The 23,242-nt window shown below is 43.1% G+C and overlaps 1 non-coding gene and 2 pseudogenes across 1 annotated transcript; all 3 read left to right on the top strand.

The window, feature by feature from the left end:
- Positions 1 to 3,048: 3,048 nt before the first annotated feature.
- On the top strand, positions 3,049 to 3,236 carry LOC142707519 (U2 spliceosomal RNA). The gene has a single exon (XR_012868488.1). It is a non-coding gene; the product is annotated as a U2 spliceosomal RNA (small nuclear RNA).
- A 12,649-nt stretch (positions 3,237 to 15,885) lies between these two features.
- LOC142707532 (U2 spliceosomal RNA) lies at positions 15,886 to 16,101 on the top strand (annotated as a pseudogene).
- A 6,576-nt stretch (positions 16,102 to 22,677) lies between these two features.
- On the top strand, positions 22,678 to 22,844 carry LOC142707542 (U2 spliceosomal RNA; annotated as a pseudogene).
- The last annotated feature ends 398 nt before the right edge of the window (positions 22,845 to 23,242 follow it).

The raw sequence follows: 23,242 nt of genomic DNA, 5'->3' as shown, positions 1-23,242 counted from the left end.
CTATGATAAAACCCCGTCTATTTTAAAAGATATTACAGTGGATTTTAAACTTACTGATGTTTTTAAAAAATGCAATAGGGATCTACCGGAAGAGGACGGCGTCACCTGGAGCAATGTAAACTGCAGCTCCAGGATTGATTTTATTTTTTGCTCTTATCAAATACTGCCTTTTAAATGTGATCTTAATTCTAACGTGTTTTCTGACCATAAACTTTTATATTTTAAAGTTAATTTGAACGATCAAAGGAGAACTCCGAAGAAAGCCTGGAAATTAAACGTATCCCTTTTAGAGGATCCGCAAATTTTATCCGATTTTATCACCTTTTATAAGGGCTGCAGACGGGTAAGACATCCCAATATGCTAATTGTTTCCTGGTGGGAAAAAATGAAAATAAAGATAAGAGATTTTTTTATTAAAGCTGGGATGAAGAAAGCAAAAGAAAAATCTGAATTTTATGCTAATTTAAATACCCGTCTGCAGACCCAATACAAGTTCAGAGAACAGGGTATGCAGGTGGAGAAAGAGATCACCGAAATTAAAAAAGAAATCTCCCAGTGCCTGGAGCAGAGGGGAAAGGAGATAATCTTTCGCTCTAAGGTGAAACATCTTGAAGAAAACGAGACCTGCTCCAGGTACTTCTACAAGAAAATAAATGATAAGCATACCCTGTTAAATGAGATAGATGGGGAAACAAATACCCAAAACATTTTAAAAAAGGTGCACGGTTTTTATGCGGATCTTTTTAATACAAAACATGTTGATGTTGATTTTATGAACGACTCATTGAAGGAGGTGGATGCTGTTTTAAATCCTGCTTCCCAAGTGTTTTTATTACAGGATATTACGGAACAGGAGATTTTAGAAACTACAAAGAGTTTTAAAACAGGTAAAGTCCCTGGTCCTGATGGTATACCCATAGAATTTTATGTCATATTTTATGGTATTTTAAAAGAGGATCTCCACCCTCTTTTTACCCAAGTTTTTAGAACAAAAGCCCTCCCGGGGTCCTGGAAGAAAGGCGAGGTGTCCCTGCTTTACAAAAAGGGGGACAAAACAGACATTAGAAATTGGAGGCCTATCACTTTACTAAACTGTGACTATAAAATAATGGCAAAGATATGTGCGAACAGATTAAAAGCAGTGATAGGCCAGATCATACACTCCAATCAGGTCTGTGGGATACCCGGGAGGAGTATATGGGATAATTTAAACCTTTTAAAAGATGTGATCAGTGACACGAAAGAGAGAGGAGGTAAAATGGCAATTTTATCTATAGATTTTGAGAAAGCCTTCGATAGAGTGTCACATTTTTATCTTTTTAAGGTTTTAGAAAAGATGGGTATACCGGAAGGTTTTTTACAGTCTCTGAAGGCCTTTTATGAAAATTGTACTAGCAAAATTTTAGTAAAGGGTTTTAAGACACAGGATGTCCTTTTAAATTCCGGAGTGAAGCAGGGGTGTCCCTTGTCCCCACTACTTTTTATTTGTGCGATCGAGCCTCTACTCTGCAGGTTAAGAAAGGATAAGCAGATAAGCGGAGTCCCCCTGCCAGGCGGGGGGGGACTAGAGGCTAAAGTGGTGGGGTACATGGACGATGCCGCGGTCCTTTGCAGGGACACCCTGTCATTACAGAAATCCTTTAAACAGATTTACCAATTCTGTTGCTCCTCCGGTTGTTTAGTAAATTTTAATAAAAGTAACATCTTAAATATCGGCAAAATGGTTTTAATGGACATTCCAGTCCCTGTGTCAGAGTCTGTACAAATTTTAGGAGTCTCCTTCAATGAGTCAAATAATGGTTTTACCAGTTGGGACTTGGTGGCACAAAAAGTCAATCAGAAAATTTGCATGTGGAACATGAGAAAGTTAACAATGGAGGGAAAGGTTTTAATTACAAAAATGGTGATTTTACCTGTTTTATTATATTTAAGTATGGTATTCCCTCCCCCTGAGATTTTATTGAAAAAAATAATTAAAGCATGTTTCACATTTTTATGGAACTCCAGGATGGAAAAGCTCAGGAGAGAGAAGGTAATATTACCCAAACCAATGGGGGGGAAAGATTTCCCCGATATAAAAGCATTCCTTTTAATAAAATTTTTTACTTTATGTCTTAATGCAGTTTTTAAGGAACATTACTGGTCATATTTTATACGTTTTAACACAGGTTATTTTATGAGGAGGAACGGTTGGTTCTCCACGGTTTTAAGCTCCCCGTATGCTTTTAACCTTTCTGGCCAGTATAAGATTTTAGAAAAAATTGTAAACCTTTTTAACTTAAAAGACAAAAATATTAACGAAGTAAAAAATAGTAAAGGAATTTTAAAAAAGATAAAAGAAAATGTTTTAGTAGCTCCCATCAGTAATTTTAATGAACAAAAATGCAAAGAAATATGGAAGATGGTGAACGCTAAATATCTTTTTAACCCACAGAAAGATCTGGCCTGGAGCTGTGCCCACGAGTGTCTTCCATGCCGGGCATTCCAGCATCGAAGGGGACTGACCAACTCGGCTGCGTGTCCAAGGGGAGGATGTAGAGATGACGAGACAGTCTACCACCTTTTCTGGGAATGTTTTTACGCGCAATTGATATGGACAAGAATCCTCCCCTTGGTACAGAAGATTACAGGACTTCGGAGATACACAAGTGATGGCGTTTTATATGGATGCCTGGAATGCCCAACACAGACTCGAAAAATGATGGCATGGAAGATCACCAACTGCGTAAAAGCAGCTCTGTGGGCGGCCAGAAACATTTTATTATTTAAGCATGAAGTTTTAGCTGTGGAAGATGTTTTAGCCATTTGTCTTAATGAAATGTACAAATATTTTCTTTTAGATAAAAAACTCTCTCCTGTTTTATGTAGAAAATGGTTTTTAAGTGAATGGAGTTCCATAATATGATGCCACCAAGTGCCCTTTTATAAATTGTTTTTATTTGACAATTTGTATTTATCTGTATTAAAAACCATGATTGTAAATTTATGTAAATTTTTGTTGAAATGTATTGATTTATTGTAAATTTGTTCAAAATTTTAAATAAACGGTTACCTCCTTTGTTGGGGTAGTCAACTCAAAAAAATCTGTTCTTATCAGTTTAATATCTGATACGTCCCCTATCTGGGGACCATATATTAAATGGATTTTTAGAACAGGGAGATGGAAATAGAGCTTGCTCTGTCCACTCCACGCATTGACCTGGTATTGCAGTATTTCCAGGACCGGTGCACCCTTTCCTTATGTGTTGACTAAAATCAGATTCCAAAAGTGTTTTTTGTGTTTGCCATTGTTTCTGTCTTTCTGAAGGGATCTCCCCTTTTAATCCCATTATTTCAACACCTGTTGGACAATGCATGAGTGATAATGAGCTAATTGATTAAATGCAATTAATGAATACATTGCCACCTCTTGTTTTGTGTCGTCTGTGTGTCTGTGTTTCCGGCATTTCACATTGGATCAGCTCATTCACCTTCCTTGTCTTCTCTCCGCCCTCCCTTTTAGGTAAGTTAAAGAGCTGCACCTGAGCCAGCCACTGATTGATGCAGCACCACAGTCAAATAGTGGAGTGGAGTAGGGGAACAGCAAACAGCCATTAAAGCCGCCCGCCCGCCCGCCCGCCCGCCACAATGGACCTACCTGTGTACACTAGATGGATGTGATGGAATGTACTGTCATCCCTACATTTCAAGAAGGAGTAAGAATTGCAGTTGCAACAAAGCCTTGCTTGCCTACAAAGAGAGCAGCAATTTGGATTTGTTACTATGTTACCTAGAAGAATAACAAACTGTGCAAGGATGGAGGTTGTAGGAGCAAGGAGAAGTTGTCTGTAAAGTTGGTGGATGCTTATTTTCCATTTTGCAGTCCCTTGTCTCCCTCTTGTGGCCTCCTGGAGGCAACTAGCTGTGCAAAAAAAGACAGCCTGGCGGCCGGCTGTTGCAGTGTTGCCCTCTCAGGCAACACTGAGTGACTGACTGAGCCGCACCGTCTTATATAAAGTTCAGACGGAACTTTGCACGTGTCATAGTGGAGCCCTGAGGAGCCAGAGCCAGCTTTCTGACATCATAATGGGGCCTCAGAGATAAAAGCCTGGGCCCAGGCAGTGTTGGTCAGTGCTGCTCAGCAGGCAGCACTGGACTGGACTGGATTACAGCTGATACAAGGTGTGAAGGAACAAGGGGTGGCTGTGGGCATGCACTTGCTGCCGCTGCCAGTGTTTATCTGCATGGCAGCAGGGCATTTGGGCGTTGCCAGGAAGGCGTTTTTATGTAGATTCCTCCTCTTTCAGCACTGCATTGTGGTGCAAGCAAAAGAAGGAAATTCTGTCTGGCTTCCTCTCCGGCCTTTATTCACCTCCCGTGTAGCTGTGAGTGTGTGAGCCTGCAGGGCCCCATGGAATTGCCTAGAAGTAGGCTGAATCGCTGCAAGGGCTGAACAGCAGTATCGGGCAGGCTCGGGCAACGCGCGGCCCGTTCGGGTTATCGCTTCTCGGCCTTTTGGCTAAGATCAGAAGTGGATCAACTTGCTGAAGGGATGGAGCCTCAAGGAGTGAGGAACACCATTCGTTTCCTGGTGAAGCCAGAGAGCAATAGAAGATATGAGCTTGGCACATTTGTTCAGAACGTCCTTTTCAGGATGCTGAACTTGAGAGCACAGGAGATCTACTGCTTGCAGGATAACACTTCTCAAGGGCTTTTTGATGTCTCTTTTGAGACACAAAATGAATGCCTCAGCGTTTTTGAACGCTGCAAAGAGCTGAACACGCAGCCAGAGATGAGAGACTTCACCCTTCTGCCGCTGTTCCTGATGGATGAAAAGCCGGTGACCCTGCACCTCTTCAACCCGTTCACGGAGCTGTCTCATGTGGTGGCTTTCCTCCAGAGATACTGCACCAGCGTAAGAGGAGGAATCAAGCTGAAGAACTGCTTTGGGATCCCAAACGGAAAACTACGCTTCTGGGTGCGTTTCCGTCCAGACTCGGATGGCATCGGAGGAGTGAGCCACCCGCCTTCTTACTTCTCTCTGGGTGGTAACCGAGGATACCTAGTATACCCAGGACAGCCAAGATATTGCCGACAGTGCTTCAAGTTCGGCCACACCCAAGACGCCTGCCCGACCGGACGATGCTGCCGCAACTGCGGCACTATGGGCCACGACGCTGGACGTTGCTCTCAGCCTCGCTCCTGTGACCTGTGCGGCTCCAGAGAACACCTGGTAAGAAATTGTCCGAAAGGCTTAATGACAAGCCGAAGTTATGCGGATGCGGCTCGTACAGGCCGCGGACCCATCTTCCTGGAGACTTCCCTTGCTGTGGAGGATTCGGAGCCGGCCGCAAAAGAGCTACCAATGGCCCAGGCACTGTCCGAATTGCCCTCGCTGTTTTCAAATCCACCTCAGAAGCCAGCACAGGCACCTAACCTACAGAAACTTATATTACGCAGTTTCAACTCTGCTACATCAACACCTGCTGCTGAACTCCAGCTAACACCGGCTGCTGTTCACCCACTAGAGGGCGCTGCTGCACAAGTTCTGGCTTCTCCAGGACATATCCCTGAGCTGGAAGTGCCCGCTGATGCCTCCCCCCAGGGGGTCGAGGCTCGCACGGCACAGAAGATTGTCGCAGCTACGGAGGGCTTAGAGGACTGCCTTTCCCCAATGCAGTCTGATGACCAAGAGGGCAGTGGCACTGTCATCCCGGACACTATGGACAATGTGAGTATGAACCCTTCTTTTTCTGCCGCATTTGAAGCTTTACCCTCACTCTTGGCCCCAAATACCGAAGGAGAGGAGGACCTCTGGGAGACTGTCCGCAGTCGACCCAAGAGGATGAAAACGGAGCCTGACCTCCCTACCCTTAGCGGTGCTAGTCTTAGCTCCCTGCCTTGTGCCCAGAGACTGCTTAGCCCTCCAGATAAAAGAGATACCAACTCTTTCGAAGTGCTGGCCGATTTGACGGAGGAGTTACTCAGCCAGGATAGTGGGGCGTCCTCCCCCTTCCTCGATGGCGACGTGGTCAACCTTTTTGCTGATACCTTACACATGCCACAAACATGATTTGATCTGCAGGATTTTGTTTCTGATTTCTTCTTTTTTCATTAATAACATTCACACTAATAAGGAAGGATGAACAATTATTTAATTTTCATATTATTCTATGTGTAATATCTTTTTATGCCTACGTGTCAGGACGATGTTTATCGCACATTGCGTGACTTGTGTAACATTTCTCTGCTTAGCTTATCTTGGGTGGTCAGACATCTTAGACAGACCCCGCCTTTATCTGTACATTTCACGAACAGCTTGACCACATCTTGCTGAGTAATTGTGGTTTTGTCATATATATATGTGTTATACTTGCCAGTAAAATCAGAGAGATATTCTGACAGACAATCATGACTGCTGTGCCTGATTTGATGTACAGAGGGCCCATATATATTTCTCAAGGCCGACACTAATTTGAAAACCACTCAACAAAGAAGGGAAGTCCATTTTGCTTCTGACAAACACAGTCTACCTGAAGGGGGCTTCCTTGACAGTTTAAATGGTGCCGAAAACCCGGGATCTCTCGGAGGAACGTTTCCTAGCGTCTGCTAGTCCGGAACATCTGGAAGAGTCATTGAAACCAAAACCGCGCGGTAAGTAACTACTTTTTGTTACAATACCTGTTTCAAATACTCTGCCAGAATATCCGGTAAGACTCTGGGTAATTGTGTCCCCGCACAGAGATTCCACTAAGAGTCAGGTCCTTTGTTGAGTTGGTCTGGTATGATTGTATGAGCGTTGATAAACTTGTATAACATTTGTACAGTTGCGCAGTGTGAGGTTGGGATAGTTCATACACCCGGCTGTGGCCATCTTGGATGGGCAGCACACTATCCTAGAGTTGTGTTTTGGTATCAAGAAACCTGCATTTAACACCTAATTCCTGCAGTGTGTGTGTTTGTTGTGTACATGTGGAATCGAGAGGGTCAGTAGAAGGCTTAATTTTAAAAATACATTATTAATCTGCATGCTCAGACAGATTCTGTGGGACAAAAGTTAGGGGAAATAATTGTGAAAGGCTGTTATAGTCCCAATATACATTACAGTCAAGTACTCTGTCAAACCCAAATTAGAGAAACAAGTATGAATAGTAAAAAGAAGGTAATAATACAGTATTGAGGACGCCCCATGAATTGACTGGTGGATGGAAAGACCTGATAGCCTCGGGGCATTCCCCGTCGTTCCCTCTGATAACTGCCTCCACTACGTCAATAGCGGCCAATACTGGAAAATTCCTTCTAGCCCGGGAACATTCTCCTCGTTGTAAAATAACAACCTAGGAACCAAAGTTTCTGAAGTAGTATAACTTCCAACCTCCAGCTAAAAAAGGTGTTGTAATAGTATAATTACCACACTGTCCCAGAAACGCTCTTACCCAAATACCTATGAATGAGACCCACTCCTGTGTGAATGGTATGAGATTTGTTGATATAGATTGTACAGAAGGCATGGTGTTAGGATTTGTAGTCTTACTACTAGCAACAGTGATATTGAAGTGGTAAATAACTCAACTGCGGCCCAGTTGATATAAAGTCCCTGAGTAAAAGGGCTTGGAATAATCTCCCAGCGTAGGAGATTGCATATATATAAGGGAATGTATATATGAGGTAAACCACTAGAAAGTGAAGGACAGTAAGGTCCTCACAAAGTCCCTGAGTAAAAGGGCTTGGAATAATCTCCCAGCGTAGGAGATTGTATATATATAAGGAGTATATATATAAGTGGTAAACCACTGGAACGTGAAGGACAGTAAGGTCCTCACAAGGTCAGTTCTTTTTGAGGAAAGGAACTGTGATCCCTAGGAAATGGGGTCAGGAGATAGTAAGACTGCCCACCGGTGTGATCCGATGGCATGGATATCAGCCTGCAATATAGTAGAAGGTTTGAAAGGAAAAAAATGCTGTGAAAGATTGCAAAAGGATGTTTAAAATGATGGGAGTGGGTTTGTGTGGAACGCTTGAAGAAAGGTGAGGAAGTGGTCAAAAACTGTAAAAGAATGTTTTAACAAATGAAGATAGGAAGTAATGGTATGTTAAATGCATTGGCAATCATAGGAGGCGGTAGAAGGTTCTGACAGAATGTTAAAATGATCAGGAATGTCAAAAGGAAGTTGTTTATATAGTTCAAGATGAAAAACTTTCATCAAACAGAATGCTGGCTGGTAAAAAGACAATGAACTGATAGCAAAAGCAGAATTATTAGATTAACATAGATTTTGATAAGAGTGACTGTAAGACTAATACAGCTAGGTATATTGTAGTGAGTAATGTGGATTATGATGAGAAGTATGATGTAGACATGTATACAGTGTGTGTGTCCGTGTATACAGTGTGTGTGTCGCAGACTAGTCTGAGGAGCAAATGAAATTGTGTACTGTTTGATGTGAGATGTTTTTCTCAATCCAGATTGAGAGCTGAATTAATTGAACTTTAAATCATTATTATATGTAAAAATATTGTGTAAAAAGTCCTAGAACATTGAATTGAAGTACAAGATTGTGTAAATAGACTGACGTTTTAACTTACCTTATCTATAAGGTTTAAATAATTAAAGTTAGCTCTTAGAAATATAGCAGAGACTTAGTTGCCTTTCAGCATTTTGGCTTGCTGGGGCTTCTAGTTCTACAAAAAAAAAAAAAAATGAAGGAAGTTATGAAACACAGGGGGGGGGAGCAGTGTGTGAGAATGTTAGAAGGACGTAAATTGCTGCTCTCTTTTCCTCAAATTAAATACAACTCGCACGGTCTGCATAAATGACCTTGCTAATTTATTGTGAAGGAAACTGATAAGTGTGTATTTTTCTCTGTCCCTCTGCCTCCAGATTGTTCTGGACGGCGCTTCCCCGGGGCACAGCACATTCGCCTGATATTGTCACCCGTACAATGAAAGAGCTGCTGGATAAGTGGTCCCCCAAACACTCCACCACTTGTCTATTGCAATATTTGCTTTTGTGTTGTCTCTGTTGAAATATGCGCTCAGGAAACAGGTACCCCACGCCGTACATGAGCTCATGAGCACTGCATAAACCAAGCATTTGTCTGTTGCACGACTCACAAAGATTGAGCTCACTCTTCTCTCCCCAAACATTACCATAAAACGTTGTGTGGTCCTAAATCCAGCTACCCTACTTCCGCTGAATTTGGATCAAAAGGGGGATAGTGATAAAGATAGCGATGAACATGACTGTCAAAGTTTAGATGAGATAGAAGCAAAAGGCATGTCTAATGTATTTGATGTTGCACTCACTAACCCTGATGCTGAGTATTTTGTAGATGGATCACGATACTGGAGTGAAGACAAAGGACATTTTCTCACCGGGTATGCGGTAGTCCACAATGGTAAGCCAGTCACACAACAGTCCCTACCCTCCAGTAGCTCTGCACAGGAGGCGGAACTAAGAGCACTCACTGAAGCGTGTAAGTTGGGCAAAGGGTTGTGTGTGAATATATATACAGACTCCAGGTACGCTTTTGGAGTAGCTCATGACTTTGGAACTATATGGAGAACTAGAGGTTTCCTAACCTCAGCTGGTAAAGCTATAAAAAATGCAGACGCAGTGAAAGCACTGTTAGAGTCCCTACAACTGCCTACAAAGGTAGCAATAATAAAGGTACAAGCGCACACCCACAATGGTGATAGCCAGTCAGAAGGCAATGCACTGGCCGACCAAGCAGCAAAAGTAGCCGCCGCTGCTACCCTCCCCGTGCTCACGGTCCAACAGGTGGCCCCTGTCACGGAGGAATTGCTATGTGCTCTCCAAACCCAAGCACCGACCCCGGAGCATAAACTGTGGCAGGAGGTGGGGGCTGTTAAAGGTGAAGGAGGGCTATGGCGTGTAAAGGGTAATGTATGCCTGCCGCAAAGCTTGTTTCCCATGATGTGTGCCCTGGCGCATGGCCTGACACACTGCTCTAAAGGAGCCATGAGTCAATTAGTACTTAGAACCTGGCACGCCCCGGGATTCCAGCATGCTGCAGCAAAATATGTACAAAGCTGCATGATCTGTGCACAGCACAACCCAGGAAAGGTAGTAAAAACACCAGCAAAACACACACCCAAGTCCTACTACCCCTTTCAGAGACTGCAGGTGGATTACATACAGCTACCTCAGGTGGGGCCATATAAATATGTTCTAGTCTGTATTGATTTGTTTTCAGGATGGCCTGAAGCCTTTCCAGTATCAAAAGAAAATGCTGCTAGCACAGCAGATAAGCTACTAAATGAAATAGTATGCAGGTATGGTGTCCCAGAGACCATAGAAAGCGATAGAGGAACACATTTTACTCAGGAGTTACTGGGGAAGATCTTAAAAAGCCTAGGAATAGAGCAAGCATTTCATACCCCATACCATCCGCAGAGTAGCGGCAAAGTAGAAAGGTTAAATGGAACATTGAAATTGAAAATTCAGAAAGCCATGGATGAGACTTCCTTGCCATGGACGAAATGCTTGCCTATGGCCCTGTTTTCCGTAAGAAGCACCCCAAGGGGAAAGGATCAACTCTCCCCTTTTGAGATTCTTTTTGGGTGTCCTCCAAAGACTGGTTTATATTTTCCCCAACAATTGCAGAGTAATTATGATAAGATGACACAATATCTGATGGCCTTACATAAACGACTCGAAAGAGTGCACAAATTGACACTGTCTTCTATTCCAGATCCTAACTCTCTTGCAGGAACCCACTCCTTGCAACCAGGAGATTGGGTTGTGGTAAAGATCCACGATCGCACCAGCCTACAGCCTCGCTATACAGCACCTCATCAAGTGCAGCTGGTGACCGCTACTTCAGTAAAACTCCAAGAGCCACTTGGATACACGCTAGCCACTGCAAGAAGATACTGAGCCAAGATGTGGTACCTGGTAGTGACACTCCTGAACCTGATGCTAGTCAACACACTGCCACCGTACCTAAATAAGGACGATTGGGACAATACATTCATCAAGCACCACCAAGTTTTATATCAGGCCTTGAAGGGCCAGGATAACCTGACTGATTGTTGGACTTGTACTCATAGTCCTGTTAACTCCAAAAGTATGCCCTAACTTGCCATCCCTGTCACCTTGAATGAAATCAGAGAACTGTGTAATAACACTGTAATTACTACCCTGACAGGGAAAAGTAAGGATAAAAATGTACCATTGCCAGTAGCTGCATGGATGGAAGAGCCGTGGATGTTGTTTAACAGGAGTGGTCCACCCCTAAAGGTGGCACAGACGCCTCAGGCTTCTGTGTGAGTGGACCTTACCTGTTATCCCAGCTTCTCATCCTGCAGCTGTATACACATTAAATGTGGCAGAATACCTTTTTCATTAATGAACTACACAGAATGCAATGGTACCAGTTCCATCGATACTCAGTGTGTAGGAATTGATGCCACGTTAGGGCAGATGCCCCCCTGCGTAACTACCACCTTACAAATGATCAGGGAAGCCTTACTATTACATGTTAACAATACCACCAACATTACAGCCTTCTCCTCTGCACTAGAGGGTAACATGGTAGTCAAATGGGTGGCAAACTTATTTAACGGGTCAGTTGTAGGAGTACCAAAGAACATGTATATCGTATGCGAACACCAGGCGTATAAATGGCTAACACCTGCCATGTGCATCATACCACATGAAGATGTAAATGTTAATGCAGTGCCCAGACACACATACTACTCATTATATTAGTTTATTTATATATATATATATATATTTGTTAAACTAGTCATTTCTTTAGTACCAATGATATGTAAGAAGACCAAAAAGATTGTTCATCACAAACCTAAGCCGAAAAGTTTTGACGACCAATACCCTATGTCCTGAAGTAATATTCAAGATCATTTACCGGTGAATGGACTCAGGTCCCATTTGATGGAAACACCAAGTGAAGTAGCTGGACAATGAGAATGAATATGAAAAACAGGAGGGTTTAATAAGGAAGGATGAACAATTATTTAATTTTCATATTATTCTATGTGTAATATCTTTTTATGCCTACGTGTCAGGACGATGTTTATCGCACATTGCGTGACTTGTGTAACATTTCTCTGCTTAGCTTATCTTGGGTGGTCAGACATCTTAGACAGACCCCGCCTTTATCTGTACATTTCAGCGAACAGCTTGACCACATCTTGCTGAGTAATTGTGGTTTTGTCATATATATATGTGTTATACTTGCCAGTAAAATCAGAGAGATATTCTGACAGACAATCATGACTGCTGTGCCTGATTTGATGTACAGAGGGCCCATATATATTTCTCAAGGCCGACACTAATTTGAAAACCACTCAACAAAGAAGGGAAGTCCATTTTGCTTCTGACAAACACAGTCTACCTGAAGGGGGCTTCCTTGACAACACTCTCTATTTTTTCCCTTAATGTAAGGGTTTTCCAGGACAAAGCAAGGCGGACAGCTATCTTAGAACACCTTGCCGCCAAACCAGGCGATATTTTTTGTTTACAGGAATGTGGCCTTGCCACCACCCCCAAAAGCTCGGAATGGGCACACGGCCCATCCCTCTGGTCCGCTTCCACCAACAACAAGAATGACGGAGTGGGCATTCTATTTAGAAATAATAATTTTGTGATTGACAGTTATGTGATTGTAGAAGAAGGCAGATGTTTAATTGCTTATGTTAAGTATAGAAATGTCACCTTTAGGGTTATTAACATTTATGCTCCTGCAGACAAAAATGAGAGGAAGGAGCTTTTTGACAAACTAAAACTGTTCCTTCCTGGGCGTTTGCCATGCATATTAGTGGGGGATGTCAACTGCCACCTGCAGGGGGACAAAATTGATGTAACGGGAAAGCAGTTTGTCCAGTTAACGTCTGATTTTCATTTACAGGATGTTGTGGTATTAAGTAAAATCAAGCCTGCACCTGACACATACCATGCTGACAGGGGTGGGATTCACTCCAGGTTGGATTATCTCTTTGTCTCACGGGACTTTACTGTGAAATCTTATCACCAGGAGAGGGTGCTGTTCTCTGATCATGAATGTTTGATGTGTGCTTTGAATTTGGATGATGATAGGAAGTATGGGAAAGGAGTGTGGAAATTGAATGTAAGCATTTTGGAGGATGAAACTGTGAAAGGTAACTTTAAAAAAATGTACGACAGATGGCGACAACAGAAAGCTGACTTTGAATGCATTTTGGATTGGTGGGATTGGGTGAAAGGTAGAATAGGTTTTTTCTTTAAACAAAATGGGTATAGATTAGCTGCTAGGAAAAGGGGTATGTATGCCAGAGCGCAAGCGAGAATGAATACCTTACATAGGCTTAGAAAGGAAGGTTTGGATGTGGATGAACAATTGTGTGGGGCCAGAAAGGAGGTGAGCGATTTGTTAAGGGTAAGGGGGAAACAGATCATATACCAGGCTAAGATAGACTGCATGGAAAAAAGACGAGTCTTGCTCACGTTTTTTCTTCAAAATGGTCGCGAGAACAAACAGGGATTTGCCCAATATGGCAGATACAAATGGGAATAATGTGAGTGGTGCTGCTATGAAAGAGGTGATTGAATCCTTTTATACGGAGCTGTACAGTGAGAAGGTGAGAGATGTGGGGCTAGAGGAAGACGTGATAGGAGCGCTGCATGACAGGGTTGGACAAGATGATCTGCCAGCTCTAGAAAAGGAAATCCTGGAGGATGAGGTAAGACAGGCTTTCTCTAACATGGCTAGAAATAAAACACCAGGGAAGGATGGACTGTCTGTAGAATTTTATACTGATTACTGGGACATAGTGGGTCCAGAGGTCCTAGAGATTTATACTTATATGTGGAAAGAGGGTAAAATTAGCTTAAGCATGAAGGAGGGGGTTGTTGTTCTTATCTATAAAAAAGGAGATAAAACCGACCTCCGGAACTGGAGGCCAATTACCTTACTGAACGTTGACTACAAAGGTTATGCAAAACTCATTGCAAACCGAATGAGCAGGGTGGTAGGTCAAGTGGTACAAGATGACCAGGTATGTGGGGTGCCTGAGAGGTATATTGCAGGGAACCTTAGTCTCCTGAGGGATGTGATATGGGATTGCACTCAGAGAAATAGGAGTGTAAACGTGCTTTCACTGGATTTCGAGAAAGCCTTTGATAGGCTCTCTCACTCCTTTTTGTTTCAGGTTATAGAGAGGATGGGCTTTCCGCCAATTTTCGTTAAGGCCATTAGGAGCCTGTATGAAGAAATAGGGAGTTGGATTCTAGTTAATGGCTTTCTAAGCAATAGAGTTAGTGTTTCCTCGGGAGTCAGACAAGGCTGCCCGCTATCACCGCTAGTTTTTATTTGTGCTATGGAACCTTTATTCTGCATGATACGGAGTGACAAGTTTATGGGAGGGGTAAAAATACCTGGGAGTGGGGGCCAGTGTGTGAAAGTCTTAGGTTATATGGATGATGTGTGTGTGGTGAGTGAAAATAAAGCTGAATTGTTAAGAGCTAAACTATTAGCCAACATATATTGTGGAGCATCGGCTTTCAGAATAAATTGGGACAAATGTGAAGTCAAATGTTTTGGAGGTGCATGTGACATGTCTGATGTGGGGGTTAAAATTGTTGACAGTATAAAAGTTCTGGGTCTTCAGTTTGATGAAAGATTAAATGGTCAGCAGAGCTGGGGAACGGTGAGGGAGAAAATAGCGAGAAAACTGGGTTTCTGGGAATTGAGGGATTTAACTTACACTGGAAAGGTGTTGATGGTCAAATGTGTAATTTTGCCCATGTTGCTGTATGTGGCGAACATTTTCCCACCCAGTTACATGGAACTCAGAAAAATTAATAGGGTTATCTTCCTCTTCCTATGGGGTTGTAAAATGGAAAGAGTTAAACGGAGTACAGTAGTGAAATCTAGGAAAAACGGAGGATTGGGTTTCCCTGATGTTCACCTTTTTCTAGCCATTAACCTTATAGTTACTGTATTGAGACTGTTTAAAGGTAACACAAAAGTAGCCCACATGATTCGATACTCGGGAGGATGGATATGGTGTAGAATGGGATGGTGTAGCCGTAACCTGCGACAACCCGTGGCCTTTCTTTGTCCATCCTGGTATAAATGTATAGAAATTTTTGTTATTAAACATGAACTGTGTGACTTAAGTACAACGGACCTATGCAATAAAAATAAAGTCCTGGCAGCCTGTACAAAGGATGAGACGACGACCAACATAGATCTCCTGACATCTGTAGAAACCCAACAGGTATGGAAAAATCTGTCTATGGATGGTATGACTAACAAACAAACACAGGTAATGTGGCTCAGTATGCAAGGGGCCTTACCAGTCAGGGAAGTACAGAAAAAGAGGGATTTAGTAAGAACGGATATGTGCCCAAGACAGGGATGCGGGGGCAGGGAAAGCATTCTGCACCTCTTCTGGAATTGTGATTTTGCGCAACGGGTTTTAGACCAATTAAAAAACGTAGTCAAAGAACTGACAGGGATTCAATACCTCACATTTGCCTATGTTCTTTTTGGAATAGGGTTGACAGACAAACACAAGAGCCGAGTGTTATGGTTGCTCATGTTATGTGTCAAAGAAGTCTTATGGGACGCCAGAAACATTTATGTATATAAACGGGAAGTGTGGGAGGACTCTGATTGTGTCAAATTGATTTTAAGCCGACTGTACTTATGTTACCTTTGGGATAAACGGAAAGGAGACAAGTTTGACGCTGAAGGTGTTTGGAAGTTCAAAAAATGGAAACACCTAGTTTAAAATAAAAACATAAACTTAAAATTGTATTTATCCTGTTAAATTTTACCTGCACACCTTTTGTCAAATAAAAAATAAATGAATAAGAACCACATGATGACCTGGTTATGACTTGAAATCTTGATGAGTTTGCTTTTTGTCAAGTTATTTATGCCTTTACCACCAGACCTGATGGTTTTAAAAAAAAAAAAAAAAAAAAAAAAAAAAAAAAAATCTGTTCTTATCAGTTTAATATCTGATACGTCCCCTATCTGGGGACCATATATTAAATGGATTTTTAGAACAGGGAGATGGAAATAGAGCTTGCTCTGTCCACTCCACGCATTGACCTGGTATTGCAGTATTTCCAGGACCGGTGCACCCTTTCCTTATGTGTTGACTAAAATCAGATTCCAAAAGTGTTTTTTGTGTTTGCCATTGTTTCTGTCTTTCTGAAGGGATCTCCCCTTTTAATCCCATTATTTCAACACCTGTTGGACAATGCATGAGTGATAATGAGCTAATTGATTAAATGCAATTAATGAATACATTGCCACCTCTTGTTTTGTGTCGTCTGTGTGTCTGTGTTTCCGGCATTTCACATTGGAACAGCTCATTCACCTTCCTTGTCTTCTCTCCGCCCTCCCTTTTAGGTAAGTTAAAGAGCTGCACCTGAGCCAGCCACTGATTGATGCAGCACCACAGTCAAATAGTGGAGTGGAGTAGGGGAACAGCAAACAGCCATTAAAGCCGCCCGCCCGCCCGCCACAATGGACCTACCTGTGTACACTAGATGGATGTGATGGAATGTACTGTCGTCCCTACATTTCAAGAAGGAGTAAGAATTGCAGTTGCAACAAAGCCTTGCTTGCCTACAAAGAGAGCAGCAATTTGGATTTGTTACTATGTTACCTAGAAGAATAACAAACTGTGCAAGGATGGAGGTTGTAGGAGCAAGGAGAAGTTGTCTGTAAAGTTGGTGGATGCTTATTTTCCATTTTGCAGTCCCTTGTCTCCCTCTTGTGGCCTCCTGGAGGCAACTAGCTGTGCAAAAAAAGACAGCCTGGCGGCCGGCTGTTGCAGTGTTGCCCTCTCAGGCAACACTGAGTGACTGACTGAGCCGCACCGTCTTATATAAAGTTCAGACGGAACTTTGCACGTGTCATAGTGGAGCCCTGAGGAGCCAGAGCCAGCTTTCTGACATCATAATGGGGACTCAGAGATAAAAGCCTGGGCCCAGGCAGTGTTGGTCAGTGCTGCTCAGCAGGCAGCACTGGACTGGACTGGATTACAGCTGATACAAGGTGTGAAGGAACAAGGGGTGGCTGTGGGCATGCACTTGCTGCCGCTGCCAGTGTTTATCTGCATGGCAGCAGGGCATTTGGGCGTTGCCAGGAAGGCGTTTTTATGTAGATTCCTCCTCTTTCAGCACTGCATTGTGGTGCAAGCAAAAGAAGCAAATCCTGTCTGGCTTCCTCTCCGGCCTTTATTCACCTCCCGTGTAGCTGTGAGTGTGTGAGCCTGCAGGGCCCCATGGAATTGCCTAGAAGTAGGCTGAATCGCTGCAAGGGCTGAACAGCAGTATCGGGCAGGCTCGGGCAACGCGCGGCCCGTTCGGGTTATCGCTTCTCGGCCTTTTGGCTAAGACCAAGTGTATTTATACAGGAGGTTTTTGGTCAGAAGGTGCTCAGGTACCCTCTCTCTCGGCCTCGGGGGATCGTCCAGGTTCGCCTGGACTTCACCCCCGTGCTGCTATTTGGGAGAGAGGCTTAGTCCTGAGCAACGAGTTGCGATCCCCCCCAGCCCCTTGGTCTCCGTAAGACAAGGGGCGCAGCGAAAGCTGTGCGGTTCGACCTGGCCACGCTAATGGCAGGCGAACCCGATGCGGTGCCGGTGTACGCCCGGCTTAAGAATTCTGCACGATTTATCGTGGCAGAGGGTGGAGGCGGTCCCCGTGGTATTAAATTTTTAGTCCACGCCATTTTGGAAGATCTGCTGGCGGTCCACAAGAACGAGCTCTTGGCTATCCAGGACTACCCGAAGCGAGGAATCTACGATGTCACCTTCATGGGAGAAGGAATACTCCGTGATGCTATGGACCGAGCTGAGAGGAAACAAGGTGAACTCGTAGCAGCGGGAGTCAAGGTAGTAGAGCACGAATTTGAAGTAACAAAACTCGTGGTGATTAAAATGTATTCCCCATATGTGAGAGATATGGAAGTGGCAGCATTTCTAGCTGCCTACTTCAAAAATGTCAAACTCCTGGGGAAAGTGATGAACGAGTGTGGAGTGTGGACCGCCAAATGGAAGTTTTTAGTTACGCTGATTAAGGACCCCTCCACCCAAGAAACGAGATTACCACCGGCTCGTTTTAAAATTGGAAATGTGAATGGCGACCTCTACTTCTCAGGGATGCCAAACTTCTGCAGGGCTTGCGGTACCTATGGACATACCAGTTTTAACTGCGATGTCACCTGCAGAAACTGTGGAAGCAAAGAGCACAATATAAGGGAGTGCACAGAGGAAAAAAAATGCAACTTTTGTCAAAAAACTGGTCACTTGTATTTTTCTTGTCCTCATAGGTACCGAAGCGGAGAAGAAGAGCAACCCGGGGCGCCCCCACGTGCTCCACCAGTGGACCAGCCCCGCCCTCAGGGAGAGGAACAAGCCAGTGCTGCAAAGGAGCAGCGGGGTACCTGGGCTTCAAGAGTACGGTCTGTTGGAGCCAAAGCAGGTACCTCACAGCCAACAGCCTCAGAGGAGAGAAGGGAGTCCAGTGCGAAAGAAAAACGCCAAGCCAAACGTAAGGCTGAGAAGGGGCAGGCCAGTGAGATAACTGAGGCATCCCAGAGTGCTGGTTGCTCAGTGGATGCCGGGCCTGCTCCCAATCCTGGGTCTCTAGATACGGAGTCTGAAGAGGAAGGTTGGCTGAAAGTGGGTCCCCGTAAAAAGGGTAAACAGGAGCGTGCCGGTAGGGGGGTGACAGGGGAGGAGCAAATGGATACGTCCGTAAAGCAAAGTGAGGCTCCTCCTAGGACCACCCCCTCGTCGTTACTGGTGAGGAGGGTGGGCGCTGTTCCCCCCGAGCCAACCGACACCCCGCCATGTGCGCAACCTCCCCCTCTAGAACGGCCTGCACGGCCTCAGGGGGGAGCGGCGGGGCCCTTGGGGGACCCACCCGATACAGACCTATATGGTCAGCCGTTAGAGACCCAGGTAAGGCTGTGTGAATCTGGGCTCCCTGTATACGAGATGAGGGCTGTTGGCTCGACGCTCACTGAAGGTAGTTCCTCTCCTGAATCATCCCCTTTCTCGCTAGAGTCAGACGAGGGCGGGGAGATGAGTTCAAGCGAGATTTCTGGTATTGCTGGTGGAGGCCAAGTCTGATTTTAAGTAACACGATTATTTATTTTTTAAAATCAAGACTAACACAATTAAAACTCCACGATGTCTGAAATAAAGGGGATCTCCCTCAACGTGAGGGGCGCCAAGTCCAAAGTCAGAAGGGTTGCTCTCTTCAGTTTTTTATCTGGCCTGGCAGCCTCTGTTTTTTTCCTGCAGGAGTGCGGCATTCCCCATGCAATGAAGTACCATAAATATAAAGAGGATTGGAAGTATGGTCCATCAGTCTGGTCTGGATCTAATGAGTCCAGATCAGCAGGGGTCGCCATTCTTTTTAAGGGAAACGTTTTTATTGATTTTATTCAAGAGATTCTTCCAGGACGTATTTTATTGGTTAAAGCTTTTATTGACGGCGTAAAATGGCAGTTTTTAAATTTTTACGGCTCACCTGACAAAAATGAGAGAACAGAGATGTTAGAAATGTTACCTCTTTTTATTAATACAACTGAGCCTTTTATCCTCGCAGGTGATTTTAACTGTATCCTGAGGGGGGAACGCCGGCTTACCAGTGCTACAAGTAGGAATTACGATAAGACCTCTGGACTGCTCAAAGATATTGTAAATGATTTTAAATTAACTGATGTGTACAAAGAATGTAATAGGAGCAGCCCAGAGGAAGCCGGCGTTACCTGGAGCAACGCCACCTGTAGCTCCAGGATAGATTTTATTTTTTGTAATGAGAATGTACTGCCTTTTAATTGTGAAGTTTTAACTAATGTTTTTTCAGATCACAAGCTTTTATCATTTTATGTAAAGCGTGATTTTAATAAACCGGTGTGTAAGAAGTCCTGGAAGTTAAATGTTTCCCTTTTAGATGATCCACAGGTTTTTACTGATTTTATTGAATTTTACCAAAAATGCAGGCGGGGGAGAGACATGCGTACTCCCATCAGTGCATGGTGGGAGAAAATGAAAAAAAGAATAAAGGAATTTTTTATTAAAAAGAGCGTGGCGAAAGCCAGGGAAAAACATGCTTTTTTTAAAATTCTCAGCACCCGTCTGCAGACCCTGTACAAGATGAGAGATAATGAAATTGACGTTAAAACTGACATCACTAACTTAAAAAAAGAAATAGCCCAGTGCCTGGAGCAGAAGGGCAAAGAAATCATTTTCCGTTCCAAAATTCAGCATGTGGAGGAGAATGAGACCTGCTCCAGGTACTTTTTAAAAAAAATTAACAATAAAAAGGCTATTATTAAAAATATTGAAGGTGTGTCAGATGTACAGGGTATTTTAAGTAAAGTTCATGAGTTTTATGCTGACCTTTTTAGTGTTAAAACTGTGGATCATAATTTTATGCGTGACTCACTGAAGGAGATTACTACTGTTTTAGACCCTGTCTCCCAGAATTTTTTATTACAGGAGCTGACGGAGCAGGAGGTTTTAGAAACGGTAAAGAGTTTTAAAGCCGGAAAAGTTCCCGGACCGGACGGTATACCCAGTGAGTTTTATGTCAAATTTTATGACATTTTAAAAGAGGATCTTTTTAGCCTTTTTTATGAAGTTTTTAATTCCAAGATGCTGCCTAAGTCCTGGCGGAAGGGTGAGGTCTCCCTGCTACATAAGAAAGGTGACATCGCAGTTTTGAAGAACTGGAGACCAATAACCCTTCTGAATAGCGACTATAAAATAATGGCAAAAGTGTGCGCAAATAGATTAAAAGCCATAATACCCCACATTGTACACTCTAACCAGGTGTGTGGGGTGCCAGGCCGCAGCATCTGGGATAATCTTAACCTGATAAAAGATGTGATTGAGGACACGAGGTCTAGAAAAAGTAAATTAGCCATTTTATCTATAGACTTCGAGAAGGCGTTCGACCGTGTCTCTCATTTTTATCTTTTTAAGGTTTTAGAGCGTATGGGTATACCTGAAGGATTTTTATTATCACTTAAAGCCTTTTATAAAGATTGCACAAGCAAAATTTTAGTGAATGGTTTTAAGACACAGGACGTGATTTTAAACTCAGGGGTGAAGCAGGGGTGTCCCTTGTCTCCACTGCTTTTTATTTGCGCATTAGAGCCTCTACTGTGTACAATTCGCCGCGATAAGTTAATACGTGGAGTCCCCCTGCCCGGGGGTGGCGGCGTAGAGGCTAAAGCAGTGGGGTACATGGATGATGTAGCGGTTTTTTGCAGGGACACCCTGTCGCTTCAGAGAACCCTCAGACAAATTGAGTTTTATTGCTGTGCTTCCGGTTTTAAGGTGAACTTCGACAAAAGTAATATTTTAAATATAGGAAGCATGGCTTTTAGAGACATACCCGTCCCTGTGTCAGATAATATTACAATTTTAGGTGTCTCCTTCAGTGAGTGCGACAATGGTTTTATCAGTTGGGACATGGTGGCGCAGAAGGTAAATCAAAAAATATGTATGTGGAACATGAGAAAACTTACCATGGAGGGAAAAGTTTTAATTATTAAAATGGTCATTTTACCCCTGCTTTTATATCTGAGTATGGTTTTCCCTCCCCCCACGGTTTTATTGCAAAAAATTACTAAAGCATGTTTTACCTTCTTTTGGAGTTCCAGAATGGAGAAACTAAAAAGAGAGATTGTGATGAAATCCAAACCGAAGGGTGGCAAAGATTTTCCGAATTTTAACAGGTTTCTTTTAATCAAGTTCTTCAGTTTCTGTTTTAATTCCCTTTTTAAAGAACATTATTGGTCCTATTTTTTACGTTTTAATACAGGGTTTTTAATGCAAAGGTTTGGGTGGTTCAACATTGTTTTATCCTCACCTTACGCTTTTAAACTCTCAATAAACTATGTGATTTTAGAAAAGATAGTGACCTTATTCAACCTGAAGGGAAAAAATGTAAATGAGCTGAAAAACAGTAAAAAATTAATTAAAGACCTAAGAGAAAGTGAGACGGTCAGCAGGATTGAGAATTTTAATGAGGAACGAAGTGCTTTTATCTTCAAAATTATTAATGTGTTTTATCTTTTTAATACACAGATGGACCTGGCCTGGAGCTGCATTCATCAATGTCTTCCATGCCGGGCATTCCAATACAGAAGGAGGTTCGCGAGGTCTGCCGTCTGCCGTCTGCCCGAGGGAAGGCTGCCAGGCCGAGGAAACAGTTCGACACATTTTTTGGACGTGTGATTTTGCGAAGGAATTTTGGAAAAAAATATTCCCTCTTTTGGAAAAGATGGCAGACCTGAAAGACTTGAATTATGAAGAGATTTTATATGGACTATTTGGATGCCCAACCGCGAGCCAAAAGATAATAGCGTGGAAGACGATGAATTGCGCCAAAGAAGCTCTATGGAAGGCCAGGAACATCCTGATTTTTAAGCACGATGTTTTATCTACTGATGATGTTTTAGGTCTTTGTTTTAGCGAAATGTACATTTATTATTTATTAGACAAAAAAAGAAATGCCACCCTTCTTAATAAATGGTTTGTGGAAGAATGGAACTCCAATATATAAAGATTTGCCACCATGTCCCTTTTATGTAATGTAATGCAATGAAATATTGATTTTATTGTTATTCATTTGTACAAAAGTTGGTTTTATTGTAAACTGTATTTTTTATCATGAAATAAATTATTGACACCCCTGAAAAGGGGTAGCCAACTTAAAAAAAAAATCTGTTCTTATCAGTTTAATATCTGATACGTCCCCTATCTGGGGACCATATATTAAATGGATTTTTAGAACAGGGAGATGGAAATAGAGCGGTGCACCCTTTCCTTATGTGTTGACTAAAATCAGATTCCAAAAGTGTTTTTTGTGTTTGCCATTGTTTCTGTCTTTCTGAAGGGATCTCCCCTTTTAATCCCATTATTTCAACACCTGTTGGACAATGCATGAGTGATAATGAGCTAATTGATTAAATGCAATTAATGAATACATTGCCACCTCTTGTTTTGTGTCGTCTGTGTGTCTGTGTTTCCGGCATTTCACATTGGATCAGCTCATTCACCTTCCTTGTCTTCTCTCCGCCCTCCCTTTTAGGTAAGTTAAAGAGCTGCACCTGAGCCAGCCACTGATTGATGCAGCACCACAGTCAAATAGTGGAGTGGAGTAGGGGAACAGCAAACAGCCATTAAAGCCGCCCGCCCGCCCGCCCGCCCGCCACAATGGACCTACCTGTGTACACTAGATGGATGTGATGGA

The sequence above is a fragment of the Rhinoderma darwinii genome, unplaced genomic scaffold (genome assembly GCF_050947455.1).
Source record: "Rhinoderma darwinii isolate aRhiDar2 unplaced genomic scaffold, aRhiDar2.hap1 Scaffold_3463, whole genome shotgun sequence".
NCBI lineage: Eukaryota > Metazoa > Chordata > Amphibia > Anura > Rhinodermatidae > Rhinoderma > Rhinoderma darwinii.
This window is presented reverse-complemented; position numbering and strand designations above follow the sequence as displayed.